Genomic DNA, 15029 nt, shown 5'->3' on the forward strand with positions numbered 1-15029 from the left:
TAACAGCCAGTGATTTAGTAATTCCCAGCAACCAATTAAAACTTGCTGGGAAAAAAATTTCCCACAGCAGCTTACCACACCTTCAGACACACAATGCAGCAGGATGTCTAGAAGGATAGGTTTCATAAGGCAACTAACAAGTAACATCAAGACATTTTATGAAACGCTCTCAAGTCCTGGGCCCTAGGCACTCAGATGGTGACCCAACACAGCAGTTATTTAGCTTGTGTGTAGTGCCAACCATTCTGCAAAACACTCAAAACATCTTATCAATTACTTGAAAATCATTGTTACACAACATAAGTAACAAACACATGCAAAAAACTGAGCCAGGCTGAAAAAGACTGCCCTTACGGGGAAAAGCTACTAACACCAACATAATCAAACACCTACTTTAAGATGCAAAGTTGTTTACATTCTTCATAGGAGATTATATTTAGCCAAACAAAAGCCTGCGTCTGTAAGAGATGAAATGTAATGGGATAAATTTAAGACAAAACCCAAAAGGTTTAGGCTTAGCATTAAGGAAACATCCCAAGAGTGAGAACTGCTGACCCATGTCCCCAAGGGGAGGATTGGAGGCTGCAGCTCTTGACGTTTAAACAAAGATTGGACAAGAGTCCTGGTTGCTGTGCTGCCAACACAACATAGTCCGCAGAGCTCAGCTCTTCTCAACGCAGCCGGAGGGCAAGGCAACAATACATGGCACTTGAGCATAAAGAGCACTGCACAAAGTGGTTTGTTGGGACTGTCTGCACTGAGGGCTGCACCTCACCATGCAGACATGCAGAACAGCAAGTACTGTGCATCAAATATTCACGGAACTCATGCATATCACTGCATGCCGATGAGAGCAAAGCAATCCCAGGTAGCTATTCCACCATTCCATCTCTCTTCCCTACACCAGAGACTGAGGGATATATCTATGTATCTACAGATAACCCTGATTGAGGCTACAGTGTACAGCTGCATGCAAGGACAGTTAGTGCACAGCAGCTCAGATCCCAGCTCCTCTTTTGCGGGATAAAATGTTAAGGCGATGTGTTACTTCAGCCTGGTGCAGGACACATCTCTCTCTGAACAGTAGGTATTCCCAGCAGCAGGATGCACCTCGACACAGAGTAATGTAGCAGAAAGAGAACACAAATGCATGAGGCAGAATGCTGCAGAACAAGATCTAAACTGAGATAAAAACATAGGAAACTGGCAGGAGGCTTCCTGATCCACAAAGCCTGGAATGGGGTACAGGCAGAAACAACAGAAGTATTTTGGCACTACCTGCTACCAGAAACTTGAAAACAGGTCTATGAGCCACAGAACAGCAAAAACAAGCTATTTATGAGGATCTGGAGCAAAACAAAATGGATGCAGTTCTTGAGGAAGGAGATCATTACACGTAGTGCTGTTAGCCACAGCCACATGCTGGCCAGTTGGATTTTAAGTATCAACCCATCTCATTCGACTTCTACCGCCTGCACTAAACAGATGTGCTCATGTGCATGTCCTGTAGCTAAGTGATGGCAGTACTGTTCCATGCTATTTTCTGAAGGGTGGTTCAAACAAACATTCCAGAAGCAATAATCTAGATGACCTAGAAACATCTTTTTCCATAGCCAAATTCTATTATTTAATGCAACTATATTTGTACACAGACCTCTAGTGGAGATCTTAAAATAAAAAATAAAACTATTTAAGTGTGAGAACTTCTTAAGTATGGTAAGATAACAGATGTTACACTTCTGATGCCACAACTATGCCACTTCCATATTCTCCACAGCAAGTTCCAGGACCTCACCACACACACAAAAGAGTTACAAATGCTTAAAGCGCTATGTGGATCCTCCACACAATGACAATATAAAATATGAAGGGATGTATTTAAACTTTGGACCAAAGTAAGACCAAACTGTGCACTTCAATGCACTCAAGCTAGAGCTCTGGAACAAGAAACAGCAAACCCCACAAGGTTTTAACTCCCCACCCAGCAAATGGAAAGGTCTTTACAGTGAGATTCTAAGTGTCCAGCATGTTCAGAACAGCCAGCTCACACACCAAATAGGGAATGATGCCAGAACTCTCTCTTCTCACAGGTTCAACTACTGATTTGCAGTCCTGTAGAGGATACATTCAGTAATCAGACACACGCTGGGACCTTTCTTCCTCCTCTCCTCATATGTACTCTTCAGGCATCACCTCAGGTGTCAGCAGTTGCCATACCTTCAAAGGCTGTCCTTAGTTTTCACCCCACCTTCCCAGTCCTCCTCTCCAGTCCACCAAGAATCTGCCCCAGCACTTTCTGCCTTTTCCTCAAACCCTTTTCCATTGCACAGCTATGCTGCTGCCTACTTAAGCATCTATGGTAATTCCCACCACTTCACCAGAAGACCACTTTGCGCAAACATTTCTTATCTATGTTGTGATATTTTGTTTCAACCATTTACTTGCAGGATGACCAACTCCCATTTGCTGGGGAGTGCCAGGAGGAGCTCATGGCTCAAACCACCACCCGCTTTTACACAACAAAGGAGCCTGCTGAGCCGCTCTTCCTATCCTAGTCAGTGCAAATAGAAAAAAAAGGAAACTACAAGCAAAAAGATTGAGAATAACTTATGCCTGGATTACAGGAGGAAAGTTATCTCACAACTGGATGACAGCAAGAAAATATTCTGTCTCCTTTTCTGGATATATTAAGTTGTGATGCTCACCAGTGTACAACACAGGTCTTCAGAAAGGCTACACAGCACATTCTTTCGAGTTTCTTCAAATGCTCCAGCTATGTGGAATTTGAGTAAAGAGCAGTGTAGATGCTGAATATTCCTGGCCCTGAAGTGGGTCTCAGTGGCCACAGAAAAATAATCCTCATAAACAGCTCATCTCACATAAAACCACTTAGTCAGTATTTAACTGAATGTCAGCTCCCAGAGGAAAACAAAAAAGGGGGCAAGAAAAAGGTAACAGTGTTAACTTCACTTGACTATCACAGTGATTTAAAGTACTGTTGACATTCTTTATTAAACCTGGCACATCAGTATTTGTGATTTTTCATAAGGAAAGCCTCTCTGCTCTTTCATGGTCAGACATCCCACCAGCACTTAAACTGTCACCTTCCCCTGCAAAGAAACTGCATAAATAAAGCACCCAAGCTTTGCCCTTAGACCGCAAAGCACAAGGCTTGGAGCACAATCAAATGACGATTAATGAAGCAGCAGACACTAAAACACAGTAAACAAGACTTCATCACCTTCATCCTCTGTGGCTGCAAATCCCATAGCAGCAACCAAATATGCCTTCTTCATTGAAGAGGATCTTAAATGGTTGGAAAGGGTTGTGTTGGGTTTTTTTTTTTTACTGCTATGAAGGAGAAACTTATATCAATCCTTTTCCAAAGTAATTCCTACTCTGTTAGACAAAACACATGACAAACTCTGAGAAACAAGCAGGGAAACTTTGGTCTTGGTGGAGTCAATGTAAATTAAAGTCAGTGCCAAAACAAAGCCAGAAATTAGCAAAACATTTATTTGATGAATTTGTGATCAGAATTCCTAAATTACAAAACTGAGTTTATTTCTTCTTAAAAATCTGCTGATGCAAATATATTGGGGAAGGGTGGGGGATTGTAAGACCATGTTGTAAAGCATGAAAACTATTCTTTTTTAAAGCACCCATTGTCAGAAAAACTGTCAAAAGAAAAAACCTTTAACAGAATTGTCTACAATATTTAGATCTTTCTGTTTTCTTGTAGTTTATTAATGTAAGACTTCCACTACACAAAGCTGTTGCCTTTACAGAGGCAAAACTTCTGATATTGTTTAGCAAGGGATAAAACTAGACTTGGATAGTTTCCCAGCAACGTCATTATGGATGGGCTTCCACCAGTTCCAAGAAGGACAGCAGGTAACACTGCCCTTCACAACACACTGGCATTTAAAAAAAAAAAAATAAAAGAGAAAACTTGCCTTAATAGGTTTGCTCCCTTAAGAGTTTTACATTACTTCTGCTTACCTGAAGCACAAAAATGTCAATAATCCTGCCAGACCTAGAAAGCTCAAAAACAGAAGTAAACAAAGGAGCTGAGCTTTATGTCCTTTGAGAATTGCCATCATGCAGTTAAATCCACAATTCTGACTGATTAAATCCCTGTGAACCTATAAGAGACCACAAACAGGCCGAGGTGACATAGAGTTCCGTAATGTGACATTAAATCCTCTAAAAGATAGATATAAAGACACTTTGTTATGGCCTATGACACTATGTTATTCCTTTGTTAAAGCAATCTGGTACAGGAGTGAAGGTGACTCAGCTTGCACAGCCCTTGTGCAAAGGCTGACACTAATGCCACTTCAGAATTAGGTGTACATGACCAGTTGGATAATTAGAACAGAGTTACACCAGAGTAACACCTTCAAACTATTATGAAAGCTGACTTCTTTGACAGAATGAGCTCAGGATAGATTCCCTGAAATGATTTAAAGGATGAAAGAAAAATAGCATTTTGACAAAAAAATTATCTTAGGGTAGCAAATGGTTAAAAAAGAGCTTGATACAAGTAACCAGGATACATTAAAATGTTTTAAAAGTTACTCCACTAAACCTATTCTTTGCCACCGTCTCACTTTTTCTAGCAGTTCCTCCCTATATAAAAGCAAGTTTGTTTGAAAACACTTTAATTATCTGTACCAAACTAAATAAAATTGCTGATGTGTGTTTAAGTCCAACATTCAGATTCAACTTCCTTAACCAAGCAAAATTTACCTATGTACAGGCATAACACAGAAGGGATTTTGTTGAACACTAGCTAAATAGTCATCACACCAATATCAGCATTCACCAGGAAAAAACTTTTATACCACAAATGCTCCTTTTAATGATTTTTTAGAAATATAACTTGAATTTGCAATGCACGATGCTTCTGTACATACACATATGTAAACCCCCACAAATGTACCAGCCACAAAAAATAAAACCTTACAAAAAAAAAAAAACACTGATGAAGGAAAAGGCCCCCTTTATCGGACTGAGCAAACTTCAACAAAAAAAAAAAAAACCAAACCAACATGTCTGCCAAAATACTTTCAGGTTGACTGCAAATAATCTGGAAATCCATACTGTCTGTAGCCTGGTACAGGAGACAAATTTAATTTTACCTAGATGATTTATAGGGTCCCAAGAAGACTGTGAGACACTCACTGGAAACACTGTTTTCTCCAATAACAAGGAAAAAGTTGGAAAGTTAAGTCAAAAAGAAGAGGGAAGGGGCAAAGGGAGACTACAAAGGCATCAAAGACATGGACAGCTGAGAGAGATAAGTAAGAACTACAGATCACATTCAAGCTCTCATCTGCAGTTGAGGCTTTACTTTTTCCCTTAAGTTTCTTCACAGTTTTTTTTTCCAATTCATACTTCAAAAATGGACTGATTCAAATGTAGAAGTCAAGCACACAGAAGTGAACACAGAAAAAAAAGTAGTTCAATAATCTTAGAGAATGAAATGGCACCTGCAAAAGCTACTAGATTTCAGTAACCTAAATTAATGCACATCCCTGTTAGCTGTTACATATAGAGGCTTCTGCAAATCTAGAACAAGTACACAGAAGATGCCAAACAAAGGATCTAAAACAGCACTTAAGCCAGTTTAATCCATGTAATGGGAGCCACAGGGCTCTGACTGATACTGAGCTGATTGGCAGGAGTGTAAGCTTTCTAATAACTTATGTCCCACCTTCTGAAGTCTTATGGCATTTACAGAGGAAGAAAAATGAAAACATCATGCATCATATCCACATGTATCCAGTTTTAAGCAACAGAGGAAAGTCTACTAAGAATACTAAGTTTAACGTCCTCTTTCTTGGAGCTCAGAGCAGAGTCCCATCTTCTGCAGTATTAAACCACAGATATTCTGTCTCTGCATAGGTGTATACAACCAAATAAGGCAAGTCAGATCTCCATCAAAACTGCAGAAACACACATGAATGTAACCTGTCAGTCACTGGCAAAATCTCATTCAGTTGCCATTTTAAGTAAATGCTTTGTACACTATCTATCTATGTAAGTATTTGAATCAAAAATATGTTTACTACTAACTTGAGCAAACTTAGGCATCTGAAAAATACCTGAATAAAGAACAGCTTTCACAATTTTCATAAAATATCACTGGAAATTATGGAATGAATCATTAAAAAGTGCAAAACTACAAGAATCAAAATGAAACCACCTGAATTTATGGATACCAGTTGCAAAGGGCATCCAAAACCATTTTGCATCATTTCTATTTATATAAAAATATGGGATTATTTCCTCCCATGGGTTTTTTCATCTTTTTCTTCTTCGGTCCAAAAAATTGAAGAAGCATTAACTAAAGAAAGTGAAGAAAATCAGTATCTGTTATACAGACATAATATTTTGAAAAAAATATGTTCCATACAAGAATCAGTACCAATAGAAGTGAATTTTACTTCCTAGGTATGCCAACAGCCATTACAATACTGTTGTTCATAAACATGTACCTTTCATTTTTGCTTTCTCCCTCACTCCTAGCACATTCTGTTGCAGAGCTGCAAGCTCAAATTTGTCAAGCAAAATGCTTCACTTACTTCTTAAGATTGCTCACTTTATGCTACAATGGAAATGATTACATTGTTAACATAAGGAAGACTGCAACTTCATTATCAGGTTTAAGTATCTCCCTTTCACTTACTTAAATGACAGGCAATTTGATTTTTGTAAAATAACACAACTGCTCTTGAATTAGGCCCAAGCAGAAGAGTTGCTGGTGGAGCTCCCCCAAACAAGGTTAACGATGTCAAAGTATAGCAGCAATGCTGACAAGCAGTACCCCTTCCTTTTCCAGTGCTCTGGTCAGCAGTTGTTGAAAAAAAAAAAAAACTACCATAAAAAGCTGTTATGTGCTTGAAATGAGCATTTTTATCCTCCCTCCTATCAAACATCAAGTTTACATCGCACTGCAGAGTAATCACTCGTTATCACTATTTCAGTCACTATTTTCCTGCTGGGAAAAGACTCTATTAGCATGAAGGAGGAAGAAGAGCACCACTTTATTACTGCTCTTTCTATCCAAGTATTAATAAAAGTGGGAAAGGTATTAGTCCTACCTCTCTGCTGAGGCTCCTCCTGGCCAGATAACTGCTGAGCCTAACATTTTCCTGTGTGTCCCTAATGCACTCACACACTGAGTTTTCCAGCTCCACAAGGTCCTTGGTTGACTTGTTTTTTTCATTAAAGCCAAAACCTGTACAGGACACGGACACTATTTCCTATGATGAGTCCTCTACAGCCACTTTCACATCAAAGCTTGCAAATCAACACTGAAAAAATAATACGTAAGTACAAGCAGTTAAAAGCAGAACAAATAAAGAGAACTAAACACAAGGATGTGTCCCCACTAGGGACATTTGTTTCCTCCCTTGACAGGGTAGCGATTTCTCCTATACACTTCTGTATCCAGCTGTTCAAGAAGTCAGGTTTTCTGACATGCAAGCACATAGAAAATACTACCTTTTTATTCTGCTATACTTGATATGTAGGGGAAGATTTAAATATTTGCACACTAAAAATAGTAATTTTCTCAATACCACCACAGTCTATAGAGGAATCATTATTTAAAAACTGTCTGGTCTGTTAAACCAAGATTTACATTTTTAAGTATGAACGAAAGCTCATAGTTTAGTTATGGTTTTCAAGGGCTTGTGAACAGCCATGTTACTCTAGCTCTTGTCTAGAACTTGTAGTAATTCCATCATTTATCTACAGATTTAAAGAATTTCAGTCATTCAATATTACATAATAAACTATATAGCACAATTAAAAGACAACACCCAGGCAGAACTTCTCCTATGCTGTTCTCCTCTCATTATTTTGTCATCAACCCAACAGCATATTCCAAAACAAGAATTACCTGAAAATAAAAAACAGCTTGGAAAACTCTTCCTAACACAGTCAAACAAAATTAATTATCTACTTACAATAAATGCTCCTGGTCAGTTGTTTCACTTTGCAGCTCCTGGTGTGTGGGGTTTCACCCCTCCCTTTGGAGGATCTCAGGCATCCCAGCCTCTACTCACCCACTGCACTACGCTAACTCTCAGAAGCTGTTGCACTTGCTGTGCACCAAACCACTTGTGCAGGCATGAAACTGCTCTTTAAGACACGAGCAAGAGCCTGAGCCTTTCACCAGCTAAGGCTATCAACAGTCAGGAGCTTTAAGCAGGTAAGGCAAACCCTCAGAAAATATTCAAGAATAACTTTTTAGAGCAAGGTAGGAAAAAAGGGAAAAGGAAAGAAAGGGGGCTGGGGGAAGCCCTGAACAGCAGATTAGTAAAATAATACATAATTCCCCCAAGACTGTGTGACAAGCATATTCAGTTTAGCAACCAGTCAGGCATGTGGCATAAACCTGTTTTCTAACATCTCCTAGAGTTCTAATTAAAACACAAAGAGACTAACGACATGATTTGTTACGTTCACCATTCAATTCAATAATCAGGAAGCACAGTTCTTTAATCTAATGCTGTAACAGGTGTACTTTGAAGAAGAAAAGCACTCCAAAGTTTTCAAACAAAGTTTAACAAGCTAAGGCAAGCATCCCAGTATTTAATCCAGGAGAAAGTTATAACAAATAGCATCAGCAGTCACGAGCTTATCCTCCCACCTTCTCCTGCTTCTCTGCAGAGGGCGACTAAGCAAGTGCCAGTGGAGCCTCCGCAGTCATGCTCACAGCTTGGGGTCTCTTCCATTCCTTTAAATCCAAGTAAAGCCTGCATCATTGCTCTACAAAAGCAGGAGCTTTCCTCAGGTCCAAGATCACGCATCTCAGACTGCTCTAATCCCTAAATTCTTGGTCTCCTACACACTGAAATAAGATATTAAATATTGAAAAAGTTCAGATGTCATCTAGATAAGAGTAACTTGGAAGCAAATGAATAAGAAAGAATGAACAGCTCAGGGAAACAGGAAGGTGCTTGGTAATTACATAGGCATCTTTCCACAGAAAGCAACACCCGGTTTGCTACATTACATTTCTGAAACTTATTTACCAGATATCTTCTTGTAGTCAAAGTAAGTTGAAGTATCAATAAAAATAGTACCTATAGACAAAATTTTTAGGGGTTCTGAACATCAGACATGCAGCTGTAGCTGAAAAATAGCATAAAGAAAAGTACGTTTAAGTACTTAAGTGATAGGTGTATTTGATCATTTAACATGAATAAATAGAAATCAATTCTCACATCAAAACACTATCCTTTCTATTAGCAGCATTAGATTAAAATAAGCTGTGTGCTAAAACGCAAAATTTCATACAGTTATCTCACTTTTCAAAGGTGCCATCAAGCCCTCCAGATCTCCAGCATCTCCCACTCCCACCTGACCCAGCCTCCACCAGCATAAAACCTGCCAGGGCCTTGACATAACATTTTGTACATCAGCTCTTCAAGATGCAAATAGCATCTGTTGGCTTCCATTACATAAATACCCCCGATAAGAGCTATTATTAACTTGTTAGTTTCCATTTTAAGTAAAGCATGTAAAAATTGTATTTATGTCTCCAATTACATGAAACCTTGAGCGTTACAGGCACTTCAAATCTTCAAAAAGAGAAACACCACACAATGTCAGAGGTTCCCCTCTCTGTAGAATTCAAAAGCCCCCGAGCCCCCTTGGCTATAGCCCCCACAAAAATTGTGAGAGTGGAGAGATTAAGCAACATGCATAAATAGCAAGTTTTGGCTCAGTCCATTTCTGTCCATAATGAAAGAAGTCATCAACTAAAACACAACACTACCACTGATCTAGACAAAACAGTAAATTTTTGGTTATAAATGCACCAAGGGAATCATACCTATACTTAGCTGAATATTAACGTTTACATTTTGGTTTAATACAACATTCTTTGCTATTAAACTGCCTGGTATTTTCTGAAGAATACCTGATCGCAGTCATAACACTACACCATCAGACCCATTCAAATAATAGCCCCCCAAAGCAAATACCAAATTCTGCAGACTTCTAGGGACTAAAGGAGGAAGACACCACAGAAACAGTTGTTCACATGACATTTCCATCCACGGATGAAAAAAGATGCACAACAGAAATGGGTGCACATTCCTTCTCCAGATGCATCCCATGTCTTGCCAAGCTAACCAAAAATATGCAGGCACCATGCCCCGCTTCTCACCCACTGAGGCATGATAGTCAGAAATTAATTACAAAGATTGAAATAAGTTACCTAAATAGACCACAAGGAACACTGCAGGAGTGTTTCAAACTCAAGTCAGCTGTACAGCGTCTAGCTTCACTTCTTCCCATCAGGTCTACCCAATCCAGCCATTTTCACTATGGCTTTGGACACTTGCCAACACACTAGCAAGGAGCTGAGGTCACCAGTCAAGACATCCCCCAGCAAGCTCTTGGGGAAAATGCTCTACAGCACTCAGCATATGGTAGCTACTACAGTGACCATGCACATGTGTCTCTGCCCGTGTGTATATACATCTAAAACTGTACAGGTAAAAATAATTCTCAGTTGTAGATAAGAAGGCATCATATAAATTCTTCTCCACAAGCAAATCATCCAGGTCTATGAAAAGTATATATATTTTAAAAATCAAAATAAAAAGCCCATAACAATCCCAGGTATCCCAATAAATCCCAAACACAAACTTCCTGATTTTCTGCCGCTGAGAGGAAGTGCACAGAACTGCAGAGAAGAAAACAGCTGGGTTTATTCTAACACTACACTGAGATCCATCTATCCCAGGCTCTTACATTCACAGCGGATTCTCATGGTTTTAATGAGATCCCAAATGAACATGCATCCTTGCCAATAAATGCCACTGCATATGTTCCTACATCAGTTCTCTAGCAAACCTTTGTGGGTATCTGCTACATGTACGTAACACAAATATAATAAAAAGAAGACCTACACTCAGACCCAAATCAGAGGAATTTTTGCCACTGGGGGAGGGAGGCTTGTTCTGTAAGAGGAACCTAGAAAGAGGAAACATCAAAGGAGGGACAGGTAACAGAAACAGTTCTGCTATTTTGATTACTTTTACTGCATCTAAAGTCCAAGTTTTGCAAATAAAGCTTTCGAGTTCTCCTCCTCTCTGCAATAAAAACAGGGCATGTCATGTCTAGTCTGAAAAGAGGTCAGATGTTCAGTTAAAAAAGAAAAACAAAACAACACAAACTTTAGATCCTAAAAGTACTCATTTACTTTTACTTTGAAAAGGTCCATTCTTAACCAAAGAGACTTCAAATTGCATTTCTTTATTGGTAAGTGCAGGTAAAGACTTTTCCGAAGTCTCCTTAAGGAATTCTGCAGCAAACTGGAAAGCTATGCAAACGTGCCTTCATCCAGGTCGACCTTTCCGGCCTAAGGCTCTCACACTTGCAAGCCAGCTCTCTAAGCATCTCTAAGATGCGGTCTCACTGCGTAGACAGTGAGATGAGCAGGTGTGCTCGAGATGCTCTACAGAACAGCCCATAACAAGCACCAAGCTGATTAAGCATCCTGCAAGCACCAGGACAAAATACATTTCTCCTAATCTTTCAGTTTTAGGGCAAAGGCTCTTTTACATTAACAGAGAAGCACAACAGCTTTCAATTATCTAGTGTGTAGTAACTGAAGGTTTTCTAATCATACTTGGATGTTGTCTTCAGGATCCCTTTTCTCCCGAACATGAAAAAAAACACTGGGCTTTGAAGCACAGCACAAATTTAGTGATATTTTAATAAAAATACGTAGCTGCTCATTATAACAATTGCAAACAATAGGTGAACTCCTCAAGTAACTACAAGTGCTTGATATAAAATAACTCTGGTTAAAAGACAGAAAAAAGTGGCGTTTATTTGTCTGGTAACACGCATTTTAGGGTGCCACGTACCAAATTCTCCCATTAATCATCCCATTATTATTTGCAAGTATAAATACTTTTACTACATCCCCAGCCGCTAACCACACCGGTCGCGGTACATCCGTAGAACGAAGCCATGCCTTTGCAGAAAGATGAACAGCATTAAAGCAAACACCATTCAAAGGAGGAAGGCTTGATCTGGAGAAGTGAAGTCGGGACCTTCCCGCTCCTCTGCCCGCAGGCACAGGGGGCACCGGGGGGCCATCCGCCCCCGCCGCTCAGGAGAAAACTTACCTTGGCGGCGCGGCCGGGCAGGCGGGGGGGCTGCGCTAGCGCTTCATTGTCAAACTCAGTTCTAGCAAGTTCCTCGACATACCGGCGGAGCGGTGCTCGGCGGCGGACAAGCGCCCGGCTGTCTGTCTGTCTGTCTGCCCGCCCGCCAGCCACGCCCAGCCGCGCTCCGCAGGGCCCCGCCGGCTCGGGCACCGCCGGGTCGCCGCCTCTCCGGGCTGCGGCGAACAAAAGGGCGCTTGGCCGGAGGTCGTCCGGCCCTTGCCGCCCCCCGCGGGTGCAGCGCCCGCCCGCTCCGGAGCCGCCGCAACTTTTCCCTCCGGACGCGGCCGGGGCCGCAGCGCCCACACCGGACGGGCTGCCCGCCGCGCCGCCCGCCCGCCGCCCCCGGCGCGGTTCCGCGCGCTCTCCGCCGCTGCCCCACGTACCCGCAGCGCCCGTCGTCTCCCCGCGCTCGCCGCCGCTTCCTCCTCCTCCTCCTCCTCCCTCCTCCTGCCCGGCCTTGGCGCCAAACGCCGCCGCCGCAGGCCCGGCGCCTCCCCCGCACAGGCCCGGCGCGGCGGCCCCGGCGCCCGCCCCCCGCCCCGCCTCCATGCGGGCAGCCCGGGCCGCGCTCACCTCCCGCCGCCGGCCCGGCCCGGCGCGCCGCCGCCGCCTCCTCCTCCTCCTGCCCTGCTCGCTGCCGTGGGCGGCCGCGGCCGTCAAGGCTAGCGCTCCCGCCGCGGCGGCGGCTCCTGCTGCGGGTGCTGCTGGTGCCGTCCCGCGCCGGCGCGCATCGCCTCCGCCCGCCCGCCCGCCCGGGCCCGTGGCCGGCGGCGGCTCCCGCCCTGCGTGCCGGCTGCTCGGCGCGCCCGCAGCCCGGCCCGCTCCTCCTCCGGCAGCGGCGGCCGCACAAGAGCCCTATTGTATTATTGACACTGCTGGGCTCCAGGCCCCGCCTCTTCCCCTTCCCTCCCTGCCCGCGCCGGGCCTTCCTGCCAGCTGCGCCGGCAGAGCCGCCCCCCGCCCGGAGAGCGAGCGGGAAGCGGACGGCAGGGAAGGAAGAAGGGCAATGTGCCTGGTGAAGGTGTGGAGCGCATGTCCTGTGAGGAGCGGCTGAGGGAGCTGGGGGTGTTCAGCCTGGAGAAGAGGAGGCTCAGGGGTGACCTTATCACTTTCTACAACAACGAAAGGAGGCTCTAGCCAGGTGGGGGTCGACCTCTTCTCGCAGGCAACGAGCGACAGGACAAGAGGTCATAGTCTAAAACTATGACGGGAGTTTTAGGTCGGACATGAGGAAGAATTTTTCCACAGAAAGGGCAATTAGATATTGGAATGGGCTGCCCGGGGAGGTAGTGCAGTCACCGTCCCTGGAGGTGTTTAGGAAAAGTCTGGACGTGGCACGCAGTGTCGTTGTCTAGTTGACATGGCAGTGTTTGGTCATGGGTTGGACTAGATGCTCCCAGGGGTCTTTCCAACCTAATTAATTCTGTGGTTCTGTGAAGGGAAGGTCACAGTCTCAGCCCTTCCAGTGGGTGTCAGGGTCTGAGGGGAGAGACTCATACCTGAAACCAGGTGAGAGACAGGAGATGGCTCCCGCCACTCCCACGTGTTACTTTTCCCTTTGCCAGTTCAGAAGATGAGCCAAGGAGCAGTGCCTGGTCTGCATCCCTGAAGCCACTGGCTACCAAGACTCAGCTTTGGACTGGGCAGCTGGTGGCAGTGACAGAGGTGGCTAGGCACCTCACCACATCCCTTTTACCTTCCAGCAGCTTCTGAGGGCACAGTGCACCCATCTCAGCCCAGTCCAGCATTAAACTGTGAACTCAGTGGCACAATTTGTAATACAAGGAGCATAAAGTTTACCTTAAGGCAGCTTTTAGCCAGCTATCAGTGTTAATCATTCAGCCTACGACATTGAAACAACATTGGAAGAAAGCACAGTAGGAAGCATCAGAATAAAGGAAACAGTGGCAAAAATTCAGCAAACCTCCTCCATTGTTACACCTCACACCCACACTCATTTCCCATACTGGTATTACCAAGAATCATTTGCGTCAAACCCTCTGGAAACCCCTTTTGCCTTCCTTACCAGAAGGACTGCTGCAAAGAGACTTAGCTGGAGATCATCCTTCAGCTGCTGCAGCCCCATTTCTCCATGCACACAGTAACTGAGGCATGGAAGGGCTATGGAAACTCGGCAGAGAAAGAAATGGAACCTGGGGACTCAGATCTGGGGTACAGGCCTTCTCTCGAGGCCAGGCACAGAGAAGAAACAGCAAGATTATAATAAGGAGTACGAAGGAGAAAAAGGAAGAGATAAGCAGCAAGTGTGGAAAGGATAGTTTGGCATGCCTGAGCTGCATTTCTGCAATGTTTTCTGACAGCAGCCGAAAGATGAAGAAAAACAGATCATGAGAAAGGAGGCACTGTTTCAGCCAAATGTTCCATCTAGTTCAGCCTAGCCTCCCACCTGCTCTACCAAGTCACGGGCACCTCGCACTGACTTCCTCTTGGCCCATGTGGGCATCCACAGTAAGATACTTCCCCTGAGTACTCTCCAATTACATTTCCCAAGCAGTATGTGGAGCATCTCTTTAGTAACCCTCAACAAATCACTTCTCCAGTACTTGTCCAAGTCAGCTCTCACTGAATTCTTGTAGGCTTCTGACTGTAAATCACTGCTGGCAAGGACTTCCATGCATCTACTACCTGCTTCAAAATGAAAAAAAAAAGTCTTTTTTCTTTGAAATAACTGGTTCATATTCCTGAGTGTAATATGAGGCATAGCTTTCTACAAATGCAGTTAGACCACAACTAAACAGCAATGCTGACACGTATGACTTCCTTCACACACCAGCAATCACCTCATTTGCCTTCAGTTCATTT

At 43.4% G+C, this 15029-nt stretch overlaps 1 protein-coding gene across 5 annotated transcripts in view; it reads right to left on the reverse strand.

The window, feature by feature from the left end:
* The window catches only part of JADE3 (jade family PHD finger 3), a 65565-nt gene extending 52690 nt beyond the window's left edge, over positions 1 to 12875 (reverse strand). The window contains exon 1 of one of the 5 annotated variants that reach the window (XM_059839420.1): positions 12780 to 12875. The gene's annotated coding sequence lies outside the window, so the exon portion shown is untranslated. Of the gene's footprint in view, positions 1 to 12589; positions 12631 to 12779 lie in introns of those variants that run through there. The other 4 variants (XM_059839415.1, XM_059839419.1, XM_059839421.1 and 1 more) reach the window with 4 other exon arrangements.
* Between the last annotated feature and the right edge of the window lie 2154 nt (positions 12876 to 15029).

Source organism: Haemorhous mexicanus, chromosome 2 (assembly GCF_027477595.1).
Source record: "Haemorhous mexicanus isolate bHaeMex1 chromosome 2, bHaeMex1.pri, whole genome shotgun sequence".
Lineage (NCBI taxonomy): Eukaryota > Metazoa > Chordata > Aves > Passeriformes > Fringillidae > Haemorhous > Haemorhous mexicanus.